The following is a 21821-nucleotide window of genomic DNA, read 5'->3' as shown; positions in this document are numbered from 1 at the left end:
ATATACAGACACCACTCCTATATACAGACATCCCTCCATATACAGACACCACTCCTATATACAGACATCCCTCTATATACAGACACCACTCTTATATACAGACATCCCTCTATATACAGACACCACTCCAATATACAGACATCACTCTGTATACAGACACCACTCCTATATACAGACATCCCTCTATATACAGACACCACTCCTATATACAGACATCCCTCTATATACAGACACCACTCCTATATACAGACATCCCCATATATACAGACACCACTCCTATATACAGACATCCCTCTATATACAGACACCACTCCTATATACAGACATCCCTCTATATACAGACATCTCTCCTATATACAGACATCCCTCTATATACAGACACCACTCCTATATACAGACATCCCTCTATATACAGACATCTCTCCTATATACAGACATCCCTCTATATACAGACACCACTCCTGTATACAGACATCCCCCTATATACAGACACCACTCCTATATACAGACATCCCTCTATATACAGACACCTCTCCTATATACAGACATCCCTCCATATACAGACACCACTCCTATATACAGACATCCCTCTATATACAGACACCACTCTTATATACAGACATCCCTCTATATACAGACACCACTCCAATATACAGACATCACTCTGTATACAGACACCACTCCTATATACAGACATCCCTCTATATACAGACACCACTCCTATATACAGACATCCCTCTATATACAGACACCACTCCTATATACAGACATCCCCATATATACAGACACCACTCCTATATACAGACATCCCTCTATATACAGACACCACTCCTATATACAGACATCCCTCTATATACAGACATCTCTCCTATATACAGACATCCCTCTATATACAGACACCACTCCTATATACAGACATCCCTCTATATACAGACATCTCTCCTATATACAGACATCCCTCTATATACAGACACCACTCCTGTATACAGACATCCCCCTATATACAGACACCACTCCTATATACAGACATCCCTCTATATACAGACACCTCTCCTATATACAGACATCCCCCTATATACAGACACCACTCCTATATACAGACATCCCTCTATATACAGACACCACTCCTATATACAGACATCCCTCTATATACAGACATCTCTCCTATATACAGACATCCCCCTATATACAGACACCACTCCTATATACAGACATCCCTCTATATACAGACACCACTCCTATATACAGACATCCCTCTATATACAGACATCTCTCCTATATACAGACATCCCTCTATATACAGACACCACTCCTATATACAGACATCCCTCTATATACAGACATCTCTCCTATATACAGACATCCCTCTATATACAGACACAACTCCTATATACAGACATCCCCATATATACAGACACCACTCCTATATACAGACATCCCTCTATATACAGACACCACTCCTATATACAGACATCCCTCTATATAAAGACACAACTCCTATATACAGACATCCCTCTATATACAGACACCACTTCTATATACAGACATCCCTCTATATACAGACACCACTCCTATATACAGACATCCCTCTATATACAGACATCTCTCCTATATACAGACATCCCTCTATATACAGACACCACTCCTATATACAGAGATCCCTCTATATACAGACATCTCTCCTATATACAGACATCCCTCTATATACAGACACCACTCCTATATACAGATATCCCCCTATATACAGACACCACTCCTATATACAGACATCCCTCTGTATAAAGACACCACTCCTATATACAGACATTCCTCTATATACAGACACCACTCCTATATACAGACATCCCTCTATATACAGACACCACTCCTATATACAGACATCCCTCTATATAGACACCACTCCTATATACAGACATCCCTGTATATACAGACATCTCTCCTATATACAGACATCCCTCTATATACAGACACCACTCCTATATACAGACATCCCCCTATATACAGACAACACTCCTATATACAGACATCCCCCTATATACAGACACCACTCCTATATACAGACATCCCTCTGTATACAGACACCACTCCTATATACAGACATCCCTCTATATACAGACACCACTCCTACATACAGACATCCCTCTATATACAGACACGACTCCTATATACAGACATCCCCCTATATACAGACACCACTCCTATATACAGACATCCCTCTATATACAGACACTAATCCTATATACAGACATCCCTCTATATACAGACACCACTCCTATATACAGATATCCCCCTATATACAGACACCACTCCTATATACAGACATCCCTCTGTATACAGACACCACTCCTATATACAGACATCCCTCTATATACAGACACCACTCCTATATACAGACATCCCCCTATACACAGAAACCACTCTTATATACAGACATCCCTCTATATACAGACACCACTCCTATATACAGACATCCCTCTGTATACAGACACCACTACTATATACAGACATCCCTCTATATACAGACACCACTCCTATATACAGACATCCCTCTATGTACAGACACCACTCCTATATACAGACATCCCTCTATATACAGACATCTCTCCTATATACAGACATCCATCTATATACAGACACCACTCCTATATACAGACATCCCTCTATATACAGACATCTCTCCTTTATACAGATATCCCTCTATATACAGACACCACTCCTATATACAGACATCCCCCTATATACAGACACCACTCTTATATACAGACATCCCTCTATATACAGACATCACTCCTATATACAGACATCCCTCTATATACAGACACCACTCCTATATACAGACATCCCCCTATATACAGACATCACTCCTATATACAGACATCCCTCTATATACAGACACTACTCCTATATACAGACATCCCTCTATATACAGACACCACTCCTATATACAGACAATCCCCTATATACAGACACCACTCCTATATACAGACGTCCCCCTATATACAGACACCACTCCTATATACAGACATCCCTCTAAATACAGATACCACTCCTATATACAGACATCCCTCTATATACAGACTCCTATATACAGGTCAGAGTTGTGGGTCACTTACTTTTCACACACGGGGCCGGGGGGGCACTTACTTTTCACACAAGGGGCCGGGGGGCACTTACTTTTCACACACGGGGCCGGGGGGCACTTACTTTTCACACACGGGGCTGGGGGGGCACTTACTTTTCACACACGGGGCCGGGGGGCACTTACTTTTCACACACGGGGCCGGGGGGCACTTACTTTTCACACACGGGGCCGGGGGGGGGCACTTACTTTTCACACACGGGGCCGGGGGGGCACTTACTTTTCACATACGGGGCCGGGGGGGCACTTACTTTTCACACACGGGGCCGGGGGGCACTTACTTTTCACACACAGGGCCGGGGGGCACTTACTTTTGCACACGGGGCCGGGGGCGCACTTACTTTTGCACACGGGGCCGGGGGCGCACTTACTTTTGCACACGGGGCCGGGGGCGCACTTACTTTTGCACACGGGGCCGGGGGCGCACTTACTTTTGCACACGGGGCCGGGGGCGCACTTACTTTTGCACACGGGGCCGGGGGCGCACTTACTTTTGCACACGGGACGAGAGGGTGTCATAGTCACTTTATTCTGATGTTTGACTTTGATAAATGATCATGTCCTAAAATGGACACCGTACATTTGCATAGCTGCCATCTTTGGAAGGTCAAGTTGTGGGTAATGGAAAGTTCGCCAATATTTCCTATGGAAATTTTTTTTTTTAAATGCGATTTAAATAAAATCTACATATCGGATCGACTATAAAAGTCATAGCACACCTGTCCCCACCGAGGCCTTCGAAACGCCGCCTGAACGGGGTCTCTGCGCCGAGCGGTTCGGGCCGCATTAACAGCGGAAAACGCGGAGAAGAATAATAAGAAGAAAATATAAGAAATCGGATTACAATATGTTGCTTGAACCTAGGAGGTTCAAGCACCATAATAAGAAGAAGTTATCCACGATGGAATAACAATATAGTGCTTTGTGCCAAAGCACTATAACTAGATGGGTATTTCCTGAAGGAACAGATAGTGCTTTGGAATGGTGCACGGGCAGCCCCTGCAAGACTATCACACTTGGGTGCCCCTCAGGGAGTCTGATTTGGTGGGTTGGGTCAATCTGGGTCTGATTTTGTGGGCGCGGTCACTCTGGGTCTGATTCGGTGGGCGGGGTCACTCTGGGTCCGATTCGGTGGGCGGGGCACCTCAGGGACCGATTTGGTGGGCTGGGCACCTCAGGGTCCGATTTGGTGGGTGGGGCCACTCGGGGTCCGATTTGGTGGGTGGGGCCACTCGGGGTCCGAATTGGTGAGCGGGGTAATCTACTATATAATTGCCTAAGGGCACTTCCGTCTTTCTGTCACCGTTATTCGTTCGCTGATTGGTCTCGGCAGCTGCCTGTCATAGCTGCCGCGACCAATCAGCGACGCGCACAGTACGGAAGAAAATGGCCGCTCCTTACTCCCCGCACTCACTGCCCGGCGCCCGCATACTCCCCCCCGGTCAGCGCTCCCACAGGGTTAATGGCAGCGTTGACCGTGGTGTAACTCACTCAGTTAACGCTGCTATTAACCCTGTGTGACCACCTTTTTACTATTGATGCTGCTTATGCAGCATGAATGGTAAAAATATCTAATGTTAAAAATAATAAAAAAAATAAAAAATAGTTACATACTCATCCTCCGGTGGACCCTCCGGATCAGGAACCGGCTTTTCCCGCTCCGCGCGACGCCCCGGTCACCGCTGCATGCATTGCGGTCTCGCGAGATGATGACGTGTGGTCTCACGACACCGCTACGTCATCATCTCGTGAGACCGCAATGCACTCTTGGGACTGGAGCGAGCAACAAACATCGGGTACCGGCCGCTCCAGGAGGTGCAACAAGCATCGTGTACCGGCCGCTCTAGGAGGTGCAACAAGCATCAGGTACCGGCCGCTCCAGGAGGTGAGTATGTAACTATTTTTTATTTTAATTCTTTTTTTTTTTTAACCCCTTCATGACCCAGCCTATTTTGGCCTTAATGACCTTGCCGTTTTTTGCAATTCTGACCAGTGTCCCTTTATGAGGTAATAACTCAGGAACGCTTCAACGGATCCTAGCGATTCTGAGATTGTTTTTTCATGACATATTGAGCTTCATGGTAGTGGTAAATTTAGGTCGATAATTTCTGAGTTTATTTGTGAAAAAAACGGATATTTGGCGAAAATTTTGAAAATTTCGCAATTTTCACATTTTGAATTTTTATTCTGTTAAACCAGAGAGTTTTGTGACACAAAATAGTTAATAAATAACGTTTCCCACATGTCTACTTTACATCAGCACAATTTTGGAAACAAATTTTTTTTTTGCTAGGAAGTTATAAGGGTTAAAATTTGACCAGTGATTTCCCATTTTTACAACAATATTTACAAAACCATTTTTTTTAGGGACCACCTCACATTTGAAGTCAGTTTGAGGGTTCTATATGGCTGAAAATACCCAAAAGTGACACCATTCTAAAAACTGCACCCCTCAAGGTGCTCAAAACCACATTCAAGAAGTTTATTAACCCTTCAGGTGTTTCACAGCAGCAGAAGCAACATGGAAGGAAAAAATGAACATTTAACTTTTTAGTCACAAAAATGATCTTTTAGCAACAATTTTTTTATTTTCCCAAGTGTAAAAGGAGAAACTGGACCACGAACGATGTTGTCCAATTTGTCCTGAGTACGCTGATACCTCATATGTGGGGGTAAACCACTGTTTGGGCATACGGCAGGGCTTGGAAGGAAAGGAGCGCCATTTGACTTTTTGAATGAAAAATTGGCTCCAATCTTTAGCGGACACCATGTCGCGTTTGGAGAGCCCCCGTGTGCCTAAACATTGGAGCTCCCCCACAAGTGACCCCATTTTGGAAACTAGACCCCCCAAGGAACTTATCTAGAAGCATAGTGAGCACTTTAAACCCCCAGGTGCTTCACAAATTGATCCGTAAAAATGAAACAGTACTTTTTTTTCACAAAAAAATTATTTTAGCCTCAATTTTTTCATTTTCACATGGGCAACAGGATAAAATGGATCATAAAATTTGTTGGACAATTTCTCCTGAGTACACTGATACCTCACATGTGGGGGTAAACCACTGTTTGGGCACATGGTAAGGCTCGGAAGGGAAGGAGCGCCATTTGACTTTTTGAATGAAAAATTATCTCCATCGCTAGCAGAGACCATGTCACGTTTGGAGAGCCCCTGTGTGCCTAAACATTGGAGCGCTCCCACAAGTGACCCCATTTTGGAAACTAGACCCCCCAAGGAACTTATCTAGAAGCATAGTGAGCACTTTAAACTCTCAGGTGCTTCACAAATTGATCCGTAAAAATGAAAAAGTACTTTTTTTTCACACAAAATTTCTTTTAGCCTCAATTTTTTCATTTTCACATGGGCAACAGGATAAAATGGATCCTAAAATTTGTTGGGCAATTTCTGCTGAGTACGTTGATACCTCATATGTGGGGGTAAACCACTGTTTGGGTGCACGACAAGGCTCGGAAGGGGAGGCGTGCCATTTGACTTTTTGAATGGAAAATTAGCTCCAATCGTTAGCGGACACCATGTCGCGTTTGGAGAGCCCCTGTGTGCCTAAACATTGGAGCTCCCCTACAAGTGACCCCATTTTGGAAACTAGACCCCCCAAGGAACTTATCTAGATGCATAGTGAGCACTTATAACCCCAGGTGCTTCACAGAAGTTTATAACGCAGAGCCGTGAAAATAAAAAATAATTTTTCTTTCCTCAAAAATGATTTTTAGCCCAGGATTTTTTAATTTTCCAAGGGTAATAGGAGAAATTTGACCCCAAATGTTGTTGTCCAGTTTGTCCTGAGTACGATGATACCCCATATGTGGGGGTAAACCACTGTTTGGGCACACGGCAGGGCTCGGAAGGGAAGGCACGCCATTTGGCTTTTTGAATGGAAAATTAGCTCCAATCATTAGCGGACACCATGTCACGTTTGGAGAGCCCCTGTGTGCCTAAACATTGGAGCTCCCGCACAAGTGACCCCATTTTGGAAACTAGACCTCCCAAGGAACTAATCTAGATGTGTGGTGAGCACTTTGAACCTCCAAGTGCTTCGCAGAAGTTTATAACGCAGAGCCGTGAAAATAATAAATGTGTTTCCTTTCCTCAAAAATATTTTTTTAGCCCAGAATTTTTTATTTTTGCAAGGGTAACAGGAGAAATTGGACCCCAAAAGTTGTTGTCCAGTTTCTCCTGAGTACGCTGATACCCCATATGTGGGGGTAAACCACTGTTTGGGCACATGCCGGGGCTCGGAAGGGAAGTAGTGACATTTGAAATGCAGACTTTGATGGAATGGTCTGCGGGCGTCACATTGCATTTGCAGAGCCCCTGATGTGCCTAAACAGTAGAAACACCCCACAAGTGACCCCATTTTGGAAACTAGACCCCCCAAGGAACTTATCTAGATGTGTGATGAGCACGTTCAACCCCCAAGTGCTTCACAGAAGTTTACAACGCAGAGCCGTGAAAATAAAAAATCATTTTTCTTTCCTCCAAAAAGATGTTTTAGCAAGCAATTTTTTATTTTCACAAGGGTAACAGGAGAAATTGGGCCCCAATGTTTGTTGCCCAGTTTGTTGTGAGTACAGTGATACCCCATATGTGGGGGTAAACCACTGTTTGGGTGCACGTCAGGGCTCGGAAGGGAAGTAGTGACATTTGAAATGCAGACTGATGGAATGGTCTGCGGGCGTCACGTTGCATTTGCAGAGCCCCTGATGTGCCTAAACAGTAGAAACACCCCACAAGTGACCCCATTTTGGAAACTAGACCCCCCAAGGAACTTATCTAGATGTGTGATGAGCACGTTCAACCCCCAAGTGCTTCACAGAAGTTTACAACGCAGAGCCGTGAAAATAAAAAATCATTCTTCTTTCCTCAAAAATTATGTCTTAGCAAGTAATTTTTTATTTTTGCAAGGGTAACAGGAGAAATTGGACCCTAACAGTTGTTGCCCAGTTTGTCCTGAGTACGCTGGTACCCCAAATGTGGGGGTAAACCACTGTTTGGGCACACGTCGGGGCTTGGAAGGGAGGGAGCACCATTTGACTTTTTGAATGCAAGATTGGCTGGAATCAATGGTGGCGCCATGTTGCGTTTGGAGACCCCTGATGTGCCTAAACAGTGGAAACCCCTCATTTCTAACTTCAACACTAACCCCAACACACCCCTAATCCTAATCCCAACTGTAGCCATAACCCTAATCCCAACCCTAACCCCAACACACCCCTAACCACAACCCTAACCCCAACACACCCGTAACCCTAATTCCAACCCTAATCCTAACCCTAATCCCAACCGTAACCCTAATCCCAACCCTAACCACAACTGTAACCCCAACACACCCCTAACCCTATCCGTAACCCTAACCACAAGCCTAATCTTAACCCTATTTCCAACCCTAGCCCTAATTCCAACCCTAACCCTAAGGGTATGTGCCCACGTAGCGGATTCGTGTGAGATTTTTCCGCACGACTTTTGAAAAATCTGCAAGTAAAAGGCACTGCGTTTTACCTGCGGATTTACAGCAGATTTCCAGTGTTTTTTTGTGCGGATTTCACCTGCGGATTCCTATTGAGGAACAGGTGTAAAACGCTGCGGAATCCGCACAAAGAATTGACATGCTGTGGAAAATACAACGCAGCGTTTCTGCACGGAATTTTCCGCACCATGGGCACAGCGAATTTGGTTTTCCAAAGGTGTACACGGTACTGTAAACCTGATGGAAAACTGCTACGAATTCGCAGCGGCCAATCCGCTGCGGATCCGCGGCCAATCCGCTGCGGATCCGCAGCCAAATCCGCACATGCCATAACCCTAACCCTAACCCTAACCCTACCCGTAACCCTAACCCTAGTTCTAACCCTAACCCTAGTTCTAACCCTAACCCTAGTGGAAAAAAATATATATATATTTTCTTTATTTTATTATCATCCCTATCTATGGGGGTGATAAAGGGGGGGGTTTATTTATTATTTTTTTTATTTTGATCGCTGTGGTAGAACCTACCACAGCGATCAAAATGTACTTGAATGGAATCTGCCGGCGGGCGTACTGAGCATGCGCCCGCCATTTTGGAAGATGGCGGCGCCCAGCGAGGAGACGGCCGGACACCGGGAGGATCGGTAAGTATGAAGGGGTGGTGGGGGGGTGCATTGGAGCACAGGGGGGGTGATCGGACCACAGGGGGGAGCGGACAGCAGGACGGGGGAGCGGGCAGGAGCACGGGGCAGCGCAGCACAGGACGGAGGGGACCGGACCCCATAACGGAGGACTGGGGGGGCGATCGGTGGGGTGGGGGGGGCTCACATCAGTATTTCCAGCCATGGCCGATGATATTGCAGCATCGGCCATGGCTGGATTGTAATATTTCACCTGTTTTTTAGGTGAAATATTACAAATCGCTCTGATTGGCAGTTTCACTTTCAACAGCCAATCAGAGCGATCGTAGCCACGGGGGGGGGGGGGGTGTAGCCACCCCCCCTGGGCTGAAGCACCACTCCCCCTGTCTCTGCAGATCGGGTGAGATTGGAGTTAACCCTTTCACCCGATCTGCAGGAGAGCGATCATTCCATGACGCATACGCTGCGTCATAGGTCGCATTGGCACCGACTTTCATGACGCAGCGTATGCGTCAAAGGTCGTGAAGGGGTTAACAGGGATATGCAGTATACTATGTGACTGGACAATATACTACGTGACTGGGCAGTATAACTACGTGGCTCTGCGCTGTATACTGCGTGGCTCTGCGCTGTATACTGCGTGGCTCTGCGCTGTATACTGCGTGGCTCTGCGCTGTATAATGCGCGGCTCTGCGCTGTATGCTGCGCGGCTCTGCGCTGTATGCTGCGGGGCTCTGCGCTGTATACTGCGTGGCTCTGCGCTGTATACTGCGCGGCTCTGCGCTGTATACTGGGCGGCTGTAAGATGTATACTGGGCGGCTCTGCGCTGTATGCTGCGCGGCTCTGCGCTGTATAATGCGCGGCTCTGCGCTGTATGCTGCGCGGCTCTGCGCTGTAAGCTGCGCGGCTCTGCGCTGTATGCTGCGCGGCTCTGCGCTGTATGCTACGCGGCTCTGCGCTGTATGCTGCGCGGCTCTGCGCTGTGTGCTACACGGCTCTGCGCTGTATGCTGCGCAGCTCTGCGCTGTAAGCTGCGCGGCTCTGCGCTGTATGCTGTGCGGCTCTGCACTGTATGCTACGCGGCTCTGCGCTGTATGCTGCGCGGCTCTGCGCTGTGTGCTACACAGCTCTGCGCTGTATGCTGCGCGGCTCTGCGCTGTATGCTACGCGGCTCTGCGCTGTATGCTGCGCGGCTCTGTGCTGTAGCGCGGCTCTGCGCTGTATGCTGCGTGGCTCTGCGCTGTATGCTGCGCGGCTCTGCGCTGTATGCTACGTGGCTCTGCGCTGTATGCTGCGCGGATCTGCGCTGTAGCGCGGCTCTGCGCTGTATGCTGCGCGGCTCTGCGCTGTATGCTGCGCGGCTCCGCGCTGTATGCTGAGTGGCTCTGCGCTGTATGCTGCGCGGCTCCGCGCTGTATACTGCGCGGCTCTGCGCTGTATACTATGTGGCTGTGCAATATACTACGTGGACATGCATATTCTAGAATACCCGATGAGTTAGAATCGGGCCACCATCTAGTAATAATAATAAGACTACAGAGAGTGCTTTGGAATTGTGCTGTCACTTTAAGAGCTGATATTATCTGACAAAACTGTGTCTTGGTACAGTTCGTAGGCGTTGGCATAGTAACTGTGTCTGACTGCGCATATCAATGAGCTAATCAGCCAGGTGGCAGTTGGCAGTTATTTTTAGAAATTGCCTCAGAACTCAGGCCCATTATAAACGTATGGGGAAATTTCCCTATTGAAATGCATTGAGACACTTTTTTCAAACGCAAGTTGCGCCAAAACTACAAATCCGATCAACACGAAAAATACTTAGCACACCTCTTGGGGACGCTGGCTTCGAAATGACACCTCACTGGAGTCTGTGAGTGAAGCGGTTCGGGCCGTATTAACTGCGGACTGAATAATAATAAGTTTACCACGATGGAATAACAATATAGTGCTTTGTGCCAAAGCACTATAACTAGATGGGTATTTCCTGAAGGAACTACAGATAGTGCTTTGGAATGGTGCCCGGGCTGCCCCTGCAAGACTTTCACACTTGGGTGCCTCTCAGATGCTGGTTTGGTAGTTGTAGCCCCTCAGGGTTGAGGATTTGGTGGGCGGGGCCACTCTGGGTCCGATTTGGTGGGTGGAGCCACTCTGGGTCCGATATGGTGGGCTGCGTCACTCTGGGTCCGTTTGGTGGGCCGGGCCACTCTGGGTCCGATTTGGTGGGCCGGGCCACTCTGGGTCCGATTTGGTGGGCCGGGCCACTTTGGGTCCGATTTGGTGGGCCGCGTCACTCTGGGTCCGATTTGGTGGCCCCGGTCACTCTGGGTCCGATTTGGTGGCCCCGGTCACTCTGGGTCCGATTTGGTGGCCCGGGTAACTCTGGGTCCGATTTGGTGGCCCGGGTCACTCTGGGTCCGATTTGGTGGGCCGGGTCACTCTGGGTCCGATTTGGTGGGCCGGGTCACTCTGGGTCCGATTTGGTGGGCCGGGTCACTCTGGGTCCGATTTGGTGGGCCGGGTCACTCTGGGTCCGATTTGGTGGGCGGGGTCACTCTGGGTCCGATTTGGTGGCCCGGGTCACTCTGGGTCCGATTTGGTGGCTCGGGTCACTCTGGGTCCGATTTGGTGGCCCGGGTCACTCTGGGTCCGATTTGGTGGCCCGGGTCACTCTGGGTCCGATTTGGTGGGCCGGGTCACTCTGGGTCCGATTTGGTGGGCGGGGTCACTCTGGGACCGATTTGATGGGCGGGTCACTCTGGGTCCGATTTGGTGGGCGGGGTCACTCTGGGTCCGATTAGGTGGGCGGAGCACCTCAGGGTCTGATTTAGTGGGCGGGGCACCCCAGGGTCCGATTTGGTGGGCGGGGTCACTCTGGGTCCGATTTGGTGGGCGGGGTCACTCTAGGACCGATTTGATGGGCGGGGCCACTCCGGGTCCGATTTGGCGGGCGGCGCCACTCCGGGTCTGATTTGGAGGGCGGCGCCACTCTGGGTCTGATTTGGAGGGCGGCGCCACTCCAGGTCCGATTTGGCGGGCAGCGCCACTCTGGGTCTGATTTGGCGGGCAGCGCCACTCTGGGTCTGATTTGGCGGGCGGCGCCACTCTGGTTCCAATTTGGCGGGCATGGCCACTCTGGGTCCGATTTGGCGGGCGGCACCACTCTGGGTCCAATTTGGCGGGCGGTGCCACTCTGGGTCCGATTTGGCGGGCGGCGCCACTCTGGGTCCGATTTGAAGGGCGGCGCCACTCTGGGTCCGATTTGGCGAGCGGCGCCACTCTGGGTCCGATTTGGCGGGCGGCGCCACTCTGGGTCCGATTTGGCGGGCAGCGCCACTCTGGGTCCGATTTGGCGGGCGGCGCCACTCTGGGTCTGATTTGGCGGGCGGCGCCACTCCGAGTCCGATTTGGCGGGCGGCGCCACTCTGGGTCCGATTTGGCGGGCGGCGCCACTCCGAGTCCGATTTGGCGGGCGGCGCCACTCCGGGTCCGATTTGGTTGGCGGTGCCACTGCGGGTCCGATTTGGCAGGCGGCGCCACTCCGGGTCCGATTTGGCGGGCGGCGCCACCCTGGGTCCGATTTGGCGGGCGGCGCCACCCTGGGTCCGATTTGGCGGGCGGCACCACTCCGGGTCCGATTTGGCGGGCGGCGTCACTCCGGGTCCGATTTGGCGGACGGCGCCACTCCGGGTCCGATTTGGCAGGCGGAGTCACTCTGGGTCCGATTTGGCGGGCGGCGCCACTCCGGGTCTGATTTGGTGGGCGAGGCCACTAGGGGTCCGATTTGGTGGGCTGCGCACCTCGGGATCCGATTTGGTGGGCGGGTCACTTTAAGAGTTGATATTATCTGGCAAAACTGTGTCTTGGTAGAGTTCGTAGGCGTTGGCATAGTAACTAAGTCTGACTGCGCATATCAATGAGCTAATCAGCCAGGTGGCAGTTGCCAGTTATTTTTAGAAATTGCCTCAGAAATCAGGCCCATTATAAACGTATGGGAAAATTTCCCTATTGAAATGCATTGAAACACTTTTTTCAAACGCAAATTGCGCCAAAACTACAAATCCGATCGACACGAAAAATACTTAGCACACCTCTTGGGGACGCTGGCTTCGAAATAACACCTCACTGGAGTCTGTGAGTGCAGCGGTTTGGGCCGCATTAATTGCGGACTGAATAATAAGAAGAACTAGATGGGTATTTCCTGAAGGAACTACAGATAGTGCTTTGGAATGGTGCCCGGGCTGCCCCTGCAAGACTTTCACACTTGGGTGCCCCTCAGGGTTGAGGATTTGGTGGGCGGGGCCCCTCTGGGTCCAATTTGGTGGGCGGGGCCACTCTGGGTCCAATTTGGTGGGCGGGGCCACTCTGGGTCCGATTTGGTGGGCGGAGCCACTTTGGGTCCGATTTGGTGGGCGGGGCACCTCAGGGGCCAATTTGGTGGACGGGGTACCTCAGGGATCATTTTTGGTGGGCGGGGTCACTCTGCTTCCGATTTGTTGGGCGGGGCCACTCTGCTTCCGAATTGGTGGGCAGGGCCACTCTGGGTCCGATTTGGTGGGCGGGGCCACTCTGGGTCCGATTTGGTGGGCGGGGCCACTCTGGGTCCGATTTGGTGGGCGAGGCCACTCTGGGTCCGATTTGGTGGGCGGGGACCCTCAGGGACCGATTTGGTGGGCGGGGACCCTCAGTGACCGATTTGGTGGGCGGGGACCCCCAGGGACCGATTTGGTGGGCGGGGCCCCTCAGGAGCCAATTTGGTGAGCGGGGACCCTCAGGGGTCGATTTGGTGGGCGGGGACCCTCAGGAGTCGATTTGGTGGGCAGGGACCCTCAGGGGCCGATTTGGTGGGCGGGGCCCCTCAGGGGCCGATTTTGTGGGCGGGGCCACTCGGTCCGATTTGGTGGGCGGGGCACCTCAGGGGCCTATTTGGTGGGAGGGGCCCCTCAGGGGCCGATTTGGTGGGCGGGGCCCCTCAGGCCGATTTGGTGGGCGGGGTCACTCTGGGTCCGATTTTGTGGGCGGGGTACCTCAGGGATTGATTTGGTGGACGGGGTCACTCAGGGGCCGATTTGGTGGGCGGGGCCCCTCAGGGGCCGATTTGGTGGGCGGGGCCCCTCAGGTGCTGATTTGGTGGGCGGGGCTCCTCAGGGGCTGATTTGGTGGGCGGGGCCCCTCAGGGGCCGATTTGGTGGGCGGGGCACCTCAGGGGCCAATTTGGTGGGCGGGGCCACTCTGTGGCCGATTTGGTGGGCGGGGCACCTCAGGGGCCGATTTGGTGAGCGGGCCCCTCAGGGGACGATTTGGTGAGCGGGGCCACTCTGGGTCCGATTTGGTGGGCGGGGCCACTCTGGGTCCGATCTGGTGGGTGGGGCCCCTCAGGGGCCGATTTGGTGGGCAGGGCCACTCTGGGTCCGATTTAGTTGGCGGGGCCCCTCAGGGTCCGATTTGGTGGGCGGGGCCCCTCAGGGGCCGATTTGGTGGGCAGGACCACTCTGGGTCCGATTTCGTGGGCGGGGCCCCTCTGGGTCCGATTTGGTGGGCGGGGCCCCTCAGGGGCCGATTTGGTGGGCGGAGCCAGTCAGGGATAGATTTGGTGGGCGGGGTCACTCAGGGTCCGATTTGGTGAGCGGGGTCACTCTGGGTCCGATTTGGTGGGCGGAGCACCTCAGGAACCGATTTGGTGGGCGGGGTCACTCTGGGTCCGATTTGGTGGGTGGGTCACGCTGGGTCCGATTTGGTGGGCGGGGTCACGCTGGGTCCGATTTGATGGGCGGGGCCTCTCCGGTTCCGATTTGTTGGGCTGGGCACCTCAGGTTCCAATTTGGTGGGCGGGTCACTTTAAGAGCTGATATTATCTGCCAAAACCTGTGTCCTAGTGGGGTCATGAAGAGTTCGTAGGCGTTGGCATAGTAACTGGGTCTGACTGCACGTATCAATGAGCTAATCAGCCAGGTGGCAGTTGGCAGTTATTTTTAAATTGCCTCAGAAATCAGCCCATTATACCTTATGGGAAAATTTCCCTATTGAAACACATTGTGACAATATTTTCAAATGCAAATTGCGCCAAAACTACAAATCCGATTGGCACGAAAAATACTTAGCACACCTCTCAGAAACGCTGGCTTCGAAATGACACCTCACTGGAGTCTGTGAGTGCAGCGGTTTGGGCCGCATTAATTGCGGACTGAATAATAAGAAGAACTAGATGGGTATTTCCTGAAGGAACTACAGATAGTGCTTTGGAATGGTGCCCGGGCTGCCCCTGCAAGACTTTCACACTTGGGTGCCCCTCAGGGTTGAGGATTTGGTGGGCGGGGCCCCTCTGGGTCCAATTTGGTGGGCGGGGCCACTCTGGGTCCAATTTGGTGGGCGGGGCCACTCTGGGTCCGATTTGGTGGGCGGAGCCACTCTGGGTCCGATTTGGTGGGTGGGGCACCTCAGGGGCCGATTTGGTGGACGGGGTACCTCAGGGATCATTTTTGGTGGGCGGGGTCACTCTGCTTCCGATTTGTTGGGCGGGGCCACTCTGCTTCCGATTTGGTGGGCAGGGCCACTCTGGGTCTGATTTGGTGGGCGGGGCCACTCTGGGTCCGATTTGGTGGGCGGGGCCACTCTGGGTCCGATTTGGTGGGCGAGGCCACTCTGGGTCCGATTTGGTGGGCGGGGACCCTCAGGGACCGATTTGGTGGGCGGGGACCCTCAGTGACCGATTTGGTGGGCGGTGACCCTCAGGGACCGATTTGGTGGGCGGGGCCCCTCAGGAGCCAATTTGGTGAGCGGGGACCCTCAGGGGTCGATTTGGTGGGCGGGGACCCTCAGGAGTCGATTTGGTGGGCAGGGACCCTCAGGGGCCGATTTGGTGGGCAGGGCCCCTCAGGGGCCGATTTTGTGGGCGGGGCCACTCGGTCCGATTTGGTGGGCGGGGCACCTCAGGGGCCTATTTGGTGGGAGGGGCCCCTCAGGGGCCGATTTGGTGGGCGGGGCCCCTCAGGCCGATTTGGTGGGCGGGGTCACTCTGGGTCTGATTTTATGGGCGGGGTACCTCAGGGATTGATTTGGTGGACGGGGTCACTCAGGGGCCGATTTGGTGGGCGGGGCCCCTCAGGGGCCGATTTGGTGGGCGGGGCCCCTCAGGGGCCGATTTGGTGGGCGGGGTCACTCTGGGTCCGATTTGGTGGGCGGGGTACCTCAGGGATCGATTTGGTGGGCGGGGTCACTCAGGGGCCGATTTGGTGGGCGGGGCACCTCAGGGGCTGATTTGGTGGACGGGGCCCCTCAGGGGACGATTTGGTGAGCGGGGCCACTCTGGGTCCGATTTGGTGGGTGGGGCCACTCTGGGTCCGATTTGGTGGGTGGGGCCCCTCAGGGGCCGATTTGGTGGGCGGGGCCACTCTGGGTCCGATTTAGTTGGCGGGGCCCCTCAGGGTCCGATTTGGTGGGCGGAGCCCCTCAGGGGCCGATTTGGTGGGCGGGGCCCCTCAGGGGCCGATTTGGTGGGCAGGACCACTCTGGGTCCGATTTGGTGGGCGGGGCCCCTCTGGGTCCGATTTGGTGGGCGGGGCCCCTCAGGGGCCGATTTGGTGGGCGGAGCCAGTCAGGGATAGATTTGGTGGGCGGGGTCACTCAGGGTCCGATTTGGTGAGCGGGGTCACTCTGGGTCCGATTTGGTGGGCGGAGCACCTCAGGAACCGATTTGGTGGGCGGGGTCACTCTGGGTCCGATTTGGTGGGTGGGTCACGCTGGGTCCGATTTGGTGGGCGGGGTCACGCTGGGTCCGATTTGATGGGCGGGGCCTCTCGGGTTCCGATTTGTTGGGCTGGGCACCTCAGGTGCCAATTTGGTGGGCGGGTCACTTTAAGAGCTGATATTATCTGCCAAAACCTGTGTCCTAGTGGGGTCATGAAGAGTTCGTAGGCGTTGGCATAGTAACTGGGTCTAACTGCACGTATCAATGAGCTAATCAGCCAGGTGGCAGTTGGCAGTTATTTTTAAATTGCCTCAGAAATCAGCCCATTATACCTTATGGGAAAATTTCCCTATTGAAACACATTGTGACAATATTTTCAAATGCAAATTGCGCCAAAACTACAAATCCGATCGGCACGAAAAATACTTAGCACACCTCTCAGAAACGCTGGCTTCGAAATGACACCTCACTGGAGTCTGTGAGTGCAGCGGTTTGGGCCGCATTAATTGCGGACTGAATAATAAGAAGAACTAGATGGGTATTTCCTGAAGGAACTACAGATAGTGCTTTGGAATGGTGCCCGGGCTGCCCCTGCAAGACTTTCACACTTGGGTGCCCCTCAGGCGGTCCGATTTGGTGGGTTGGGTCAATCTGGGTCTGATTTTGTGGGCGGGGTAAATCTAGGTCCGATTCGGTGGGCGGGGTCACTTTTGGTCCGATTCTGTGGGCGCGGCCACTCTGGGTCCGATTCGGTGGGCGGAGCCACTCTGGGTCCGATTTGGTGGGCGGGGCACCTTAGGGACCAATTTGGTGGGTGGGGTCACTAGGTCCGATTTGGTGGGCTGGGCACCTCAGGGTCTGATTTGGTGGGCTGGGCACCTCAGGGTCCGATTTGGTGGGTGGGGTCACTCTGGGTCCGATTTGGTGGGCGGGGTCACTCTGGGTCCGATTTGGTGGAAGGGGTCACTCTGGGTCTGATTTGGTGGAAGGGGTCACTCTGGGTCTGATTTGGTGGAAGGGGTCACTCTGGGTCCGATTTGGTGGGCGGAGCCACTCTGGGTCCGATTTGGTGGGCGGGGTCACTCTGGGTCCGATTTGGTGGGCGGGGTCACTCTGGGTCCGATTTGGTGGGCCGGGCCCCTCGGGGTCCGATTTGGTGGGCCGGGCCCCTCGGGTTCCGAATTGGTGAGCGGGGTAATCTACTATATAATTGTCTAAGGGCACTTCCGCCTTTCTGTCTCACAACACCGCTACGTCATCATCTCGTGAGACCGCAATGCACTCTTGGGACCGGAGCGCGCAACAAGCATCGGGTACCGGCCACTCTAGGAGGTGCAACAACCATCAGATACCGGCCGCTCCAGGAGGTGAGTATGTAACTTTTTTATTTTAATTCTTTTTTTTTTTTTTTAACAGGGATATGCAGTATACTATGTGACTGGACAATATACTACGTGACTGGGCAGTATAACTACGTGGCTCTGCGCTGTATACTGCGTGGCTCTGCGCTGTATACTGCGTGGCTCTGCGCTGTATACTACGCGGCTCTGCGCTGTATACTACGCGGCTCTGCGCTGTGTACTGCGCGGCTCTGCGCTGTGTACTGCACGGCTCTGTGCTGTGTACTGCGCGGCTCTGCGCTATATACTGCGTGGCTCTTCGCTGTATACTACGTGGCTCTGCGCTGTGTACTGCGCGGCTCTGCGCTGTGTACTGCGCGTGTCCGTGCTGTGTACTGCGCGTGTCTGCGCTGTATACTGCGCGGCTCTGTGCTGTGTACTGCACGGCTCTGCACTGTGTACTGCACGGCTCTGTGCTGTATACTGCGGGGCTCTGCACTGTGTGCTGCGCGGCTCTGTGCGGTATACTGCGCGGCTCTGCTCTTTATACTGTGCGGCTCTGCGCTCTGTACTGCGCGGCTCTGCGCTGTGTACTGCCCGGCTCTGCGCTGTGTACTGCGCGGCTCTGCGCTGTGTACTGCGCGGCTCTGCGCGGTATACTGCGCGGCTCTGCGCTGTGTACTGCACGGCTCTGCGCTTTATACTGCGCGGCTCTGCGCTGTGTACTGCGCGGCTCTGCGCTGTGTACTGCGCGGCTCTGCGCTGTGTACTGCGCGGCTCTGCGCTGTGTACTGCGCGGCTCTGCGCTGTGTACTGCGCGGCTCTGCGCTTAGCCCTGCGCCGCTCTGCGCTGTGTACTGCGCGGCTCTGCGCTGTGTACTGCGCGGCTCTGCACTGTGTACTGCGCGGCTCTGCTCTTTATACTGTGCGGCTCTGCGCTGTGTACTGCGCGGCTCTGCGCTGTGTACTGTGCGGCTCTGCGCTGTGTACTGCGCGGCTCTGCGCTGTGTACTGCGCGGCTCTGCGCTTTGCACTGCGCCGCTCTGCGCGGCTCTGCACTGTATACTGCGCGGCTCTGCGCTTTGCACTGCGCCGCTCTGCGCTGTGTACTGCGCGGCTCTGCGCTGTGTACTGCACGGCTCTGCGCTGTGTACTGCGCGGCTCTGCACTGTGTACTGCGCGGCTCTGCGCGGTATACTGCGCGGCTCTGCTCTTTATACTGTGCGGCTCTGCGCTCTGTACTGCGCGGCTCTGCGCTGTGTACTGCCCGGCTCTGCGCTGTGTACTGCGCGGCTCTGCGCTGTGTACTGCGCGGCTCTGCGCGGTATACTGCGCGGCTCTGCGCTGTGTACTGCACGGCTCTGCGCTTTATACTGCGCGGCTCTGCGCTGTGTACTGCGCGGCTCTGCGCTGTGTACTGCGCGGCTCTGCGCTGTGTACTGCACGGCTCTGCGCTGTGTACTGCGCGGCTCTGCGCTGTGTACTGCGCGGCTCTGCGCTTTGCACTGCGCCGCTCTGCGCTGTGTACTGCGCGGCTCTGCGCTGTGTACTGCGCGGCTCTGCGCTGTGTACTGTGCGGCTCTGCACTGTGTACTGCGCGGCTCTGCTCTTTATACTGTGCGGCTCTGTGCTGTGTACTGCGCGGCTCTGTGCTGTGTACTGCGCGGCTCTGCGCTGTGTACTGCGCGGCTCTGCGCTGTGTACTGCGCGGCTCTGCGCGGTATACTGCGCGGCTCTGCGCTGTGTACTGCACGGCTCTGCGCTTTATACTGCGCGGCTCTGCGCTTGGTACTGCGCGGCTCTGCGCTGTGTACTGCGCGGCTCTGCGCTGTGTACTGCGCGGCTCTGCGCTTTATACTGCGCGGCTCTGCGCTGTGTACTGCGCGGCTCTGCGCTGTGTACTGTTGTGAATTTGCTTTTTGCTCCCTCTAGTGGTTACTAGTTTTTTGACTCTGGTTTTTCTGTCATTCCTTTTATCCGCACCTGGGTCGTTAGTTAGGGGTGTTGCTATATAAGCTCCCTGGACCTTCAGTTCAATGCCTGGCAACGTAGTTATCAGAGCTAGTCTGCTGTGCTCTTGTCTACTGATCCTGGTTCCAGTTATATCAGCTAAGTCTGCCTTTTGCTTTTTGCTATTTGTTTTGGTTTTGTATTTTTGTCCAGCTTGTTCCTAATCTTTATCCTGACCTTTGCTGGAAGCTCTAGGGGGGCTGGTGTTCTCCCCCCGGACCGTTAGACGGTTCGGGGGTTCTTGAATTTCCAGTGTGGATTTTGATAGGGTTTTTGTTGACCATATAAGTTACCTTTCTTTATTCTGCTATCAGTAAGCGGGCCTCTCTGTGCTAAACCTGGTTCATTTCTGTGTTTGTCATTTCCTCTTATCTCACCGTCATTATTTGTGGGGGGCTTCTATCCAGCTTTGGGGTCCCCTTCTCTGGAGGCAAGAAAGGTCTTTGTTTTCCTCTACTAGGGGTAGCTAGATTCTCCGGCTGGCGCGTGTCATCTAGAATCAACGTAGGAATGATCCCCGGCTACTTCTAGTGTTGGCGTTAGGAGTAGATATATGGTCAACCCAGTTACCACTACCCTATGAGCTGGATTTTTGTATTCTGCAGACTTCCACGTTCCTCTGAGACCCTCGCCATTGGGGTCATAACAGTTTGCCAGGCCAATATTAAATGTTTAATGCATTGCAGAAGAGGGATTATAAGAAAGAAGATTCTGAGTTTTTTTTTTTTTTTTTCTTCTTCCCCTTTACCTCAGAGTGGCTATGCTTGCTGCAGACATGAATGTCCAGACCTTGATTACAAGTGTGGACCAGCTGGCTACTCGTGTGCAGGGCATACAAGACTATGTTATCAGAAATCCTAGGTCAGAACCTAAAATACCGATTCCTGAACTGTTTTCCGGAGACAGGTTTAAGTTTAGGAATTTCGTGAATAATTGTAAATTGTTTTTGTCCCTGAGACCCTGTTCATCTGGAGATTCTGCTCAGCAAGTAAAAATTGTTATTTCGTTCTTACGGGGCGACCCTCAGGATTGGGCTTTTTCGCTGGCGCCAGGAGATCCGGCATTGGCTGATCTTGATGCGTTTTTTCTGGCGCTCGGTTTACTTTATGAGGAACCCAATCTTGAGATTCAGGCAGAAAAGGCCTTGCTGGCTATGTCTCAGGGGCAGGACGAGGCTGAAGTGTATTGCCAAAAATTTCGGAAATGGTCCGTGCTGACACATTGGAACGAGTGTGCACTGACCGCTAATTTTAGAAATGGCCTTTCTGAAGCCATTAAGAATGTTATGGTGGGTTTTCCCATTCCCACAGGTCTGAATGATACTATGGCACTGGCTATTCAAATTGACCGGCGGTTGCGGGAGCGCAAAACCGCAAATTCCCTCATGGTGTTGTCTGAACAGACACCTAATTCGGTACAATGTGATAGAAAAACCGCAAATTCCCTCATGGTGTTGTCTGAACAGACACCTGATTTAATGCAATGTGATAGAATCCTGACTAGAAATGAGCGGAAAATTCATAG

This window comes from Ranitomeya variabilis, chromosome 1, assembly GCF_051348905.1.
Source record: "Ranitomeya variabilis isolate aRanVar5 chromosome 1, aRanVar5.hap1, whole genome shotgun sequence".
Lineage (NCBI taxonomy): Eukaryota > Metazoa > Chordata > Amphibia > Anura > Dendrobatidae > Ranitomeya > Ranitomeya variabilis.
The sequence above is the reverse complement of the archived record's forward strand: the minus strand, read 5'-3'. Positions refer to the sequence as shown.